A 3,480-nucleotide genomic window follows, 5' to 3' on the forward strand; every position below is an offset into this window, starting at 1 on the left:
GACATGAAAATAGGTGGGTTATAATTTTAACAAAATTACAAAATTAAAACCCACTTCAACTAATGAAAAAAATCAAACACTGAAGAATCAAATATCTACCAACTTAACTAGTATTACTGTCCAAATAAACGTCTTCCATTGCACTGAACATTAGAATTAGAAAATCACTATATGTTAAGGCATGTTTTAATTATGCTTCAGAATTGCAGTTATACTGGTCAGTGTTCCTGTTTCCCCACTCTTGCCTTCATCCCACCCCTTTCTTCTGGGGCTCAAAATATTAAGTCATGTTTTGGTTAGCTATTGTAGATTAGAGCTGGCATAACACAGTGTGTTTACTAGGTTTTATGAGCATAAACATTAAAATGTTACATAAAATGTACTATAATTTACTTTACACTCCAATCTAAGATGGTTTAATGTCTTGACAAAAGGCGAAATGACTTAAGTACATTTTACCTTTTGTGCATTTAGACCACCATATGCATAGATGTTCCAATGCTGAATTCTTGGTCTTCAGTATCTCATAGTGCTGGATGCTTGAAACTATGACAGAAACTTGTAACACAGACTAATCACAAAGTATCAGATGTTTCTTGCCTTTTGTGATCTTGCAATAAAAATGTGCCAGGTGAGGATCACAAGGATAGTATTAAAATCATAAGGTGTATTCTGCAACTTGTTCAGATGTTTTCTGGTTGCAGGGAGGCCAGACGTTTATTTATTTAATATGTACTACTTAGTTCCCTTGCAGTAGTTCTCTATATATTCTGCCCAATGTAACTGCTGTACATCAATATTGAAAGTCTTTTTATCTTCAGGGTTTAGCTGATTCATTAACATATTGACATTTTCAGTATTCCAAATCCAAGAATTACTTGTGAAATACTCAAGTAACATCATAGCTTTGTGAAGATGAGTTATTGTTTTCATCATCCTTGGGTTTCTTCCAGTTATCATGAGGTAGATATCATAGAGGAATGCTGGGGCCTGATGACTTACAGCAATCCAGTAATGATATAAAAGGTGACTGGAAGTTAGATGTACACTGGGCCATTTGAAGGCCTGCTCCAGAGGATTCCTCTTGAAAGTGGGAAATTACATGGTATTCAGCTTCACCCAGTGGAAAGGATTAGTGCTATCTGTTGTACAATTATATGCCATGAGGTTTCTTGATCTATTAACTCCGAAATACCAGGCTGCCACAAGACTCTTGTTGACAACTGCATCTAAGGAACAAGATCTGCAAGGGCATTATTGGAGACATGCATTGTTCAAAGAATTCCTTTCCCTGCCACAATAAAGAGACCACTTGGTCCATTGAAGTTATCAGTCCATCCTGGAAAATGTTCTTTCCAACTGGCAAAAACAATAGATGGCCTTACAATCTCCACATTTAGCTTTACTCCTTCTTGTTGTACAACATATTCTGCCAATGCTTTTGTGTATATGTATGTGTTAGGTCTGTCTTCTATCAACTTTGTCATGATATCATTTACTAGGCCACAATCCATCCACTCTAAAGAATCAATCAGCTTCTTGGGATCCACAGGTGGTGGATAGACTACTTCATCAATATGCTTTTGATTACAGTAGGCATATGCTGTTGATACATGCATGAACACTTCCAGATTCTTTATTTGTTGTGCCAATGAAACTGTCCCATTGCAATCACATTGAACCGAACAGCATCTCTTAAACTTTTATTAAACCTTACTGTAGCTGCACAGTGGAATATAATATTGGCAGAATCTCTGATCACCTCTTTATCTTCTTTACCGAGAGCCAGTTTAGGTTGGGTGAGTTCACTGTCGATTGCTGTAAATTTAACTCTAAAATCTTGATTTTCATTTCTCAATCTGTCAAACAGATTGCCACTGAGGACTTCTTCCACTCGCTCTTGTGGTGTCTGTCCAGATTTCTGCCTCACCAAAACATATACTGAATTCACCTTAGGATAAGATATTAGCAACTTTTCCAGAAGCACTTTCCCTAGAAAACTGGTAGCTCCTGTGAGGCGGACATTCTTGCCTTCACAGTATTCTGGCATTGAAACCATTTTGATCTTTCTGTACAAATCTTGGCTCACAGGCTTAGTATACAGATCTGCTTGAGAAGAGCATCCAGTATGGGTACTCTTTCAGGAAACCTTCCCTTATTCACTCCACGCCACTCAGATTACCTCTCTGCTCTGAGTCACCTCAGCACTTAAGTATTCTGTTAACCTTCACCACCTCTATGTGGCCTCCCAACCCAGGTGGTGCCCCTAGGCTCCACGACTGCAAACCAGACCTCACCGTGCATCCCCCTTATGGTCCCAGCTCTCTGGAGGGCAGTGGTGGGGCTCTGATTAATATCTCAATGAGCTTCAGTGAAATGCTAGGGAGAAATATCTTCTTATTTTCACATTTGATTTTAATTTATTGACATAAATTCTCCTATTATTGTTGCAGTTGTTTCAATCCTGTTGTTCAAAGAGTGGGAGAGAGTCTTAGAGCTCTTTTACTTCCCCCTGTCATTTCCCCTTGGAGGTGAGCTTTGGGTTCTTTTCCCACAACCAAGAAAAATAAGGTGCATGGACAACAGAGAGTGAGTAAGGCAAAGTCAGATTTACTAAGTGACAGAAAAGCTCTCAGCAAAGAGAGTGGGCCCAAAAAAGGGTTGCCAGCTATGAAGCTGTGTCTGGGGTTTTTATGGACTTGGAAGGGCAAGAGTGTGCTGACTGGTCTGCAGACCATCTTGGAGAAAGCAACACTCAGAAAGAGGTAGGATAGTGTAAAGAACCAATTGGAGGCAGAGGTGAAAGCTTGGCCTGGGACCGTGGCTGGGGAACAATCAGGGGCTGAAGTGATGATTAACTCTATGTAAATGAAGACTTGCCCCATGGCCAATTCTACAAGTGTAGGAATATGTAAAATAGGTGAAAAGAGATTAAGACATGCCAAGGAGAGAGAAATGCGTCCACAAAAGGAGTGGAATTAGTTCATGTCAGTTTACAGAGTAGGTGTTTCCATTCGAGGATACGATCTCTTTCTTATTTGGGCCTGCAGTTTGATTTTTAGGATGCTCTTTGTTTAAAGGAGTTTTACCAAGGACCCACTCTAACTGCCTACCTGACCAGTTTCTTCCTCCCCTCTCATTGTCCCTTCGGGAATGGAGATCCTAACTGCTGTTATGCAAGTGAGGCAATGATCATTCTGGCTGTTTCCTGCTGGAGTGGGGGACTGTGTGGGGAATAGCAGCTAGGGTTCCTACCAGGTCCAGTTTAAGCATCCTCAGATGCTACTATTATCAGATAGTAGTTGTAATAGTTCTATGAAAATTAACTTTCCTTCAAAAACTGTTTGGTTATCACCAAGCTCGGTGTGTATAGAAAAGGCAAGAAAAACGTTTATACAAATCTCTTTACTTAGAGTTTTTAATATGATGAGTTTATCTACAAAGTTTTCTTCAATGATGATGTTTGAATAACATTAATAA

The 3,480-nt window shown here is 39.5% G+C and overlaps 1 pseudogene; it reads right to left on the minus strand.

The window, feature by feature from the left end:
• Nucleotides 1-516: 516 nt before the first annotated feature.
• LOC117063393 lies at nucleotides 517-2,059 on the minus strand (annotated as a pseudogene).
• Between the last annotated feature and the right edge of the window lie 1,421 nt (nucleotides 2,060-3,480).

Source organism: Trachypithecus francoisi, unplaced genomic scaffold, assembly GCF_009764315.1.
Source record: "Trachypithecus francoisi isolate TF-2019V2 unplaced genomic scaffold, Tfra_2.0 Lachesis_group18, whole genome shotgun sequence".
Classification (NCBI taxonomy): domain Eukaryota; kingdom Metazoa; phylum Chordata; class Mammalia; order Primates; family Cercopithecidae; genus Trachypithecus; species Trachypithecus francoisi.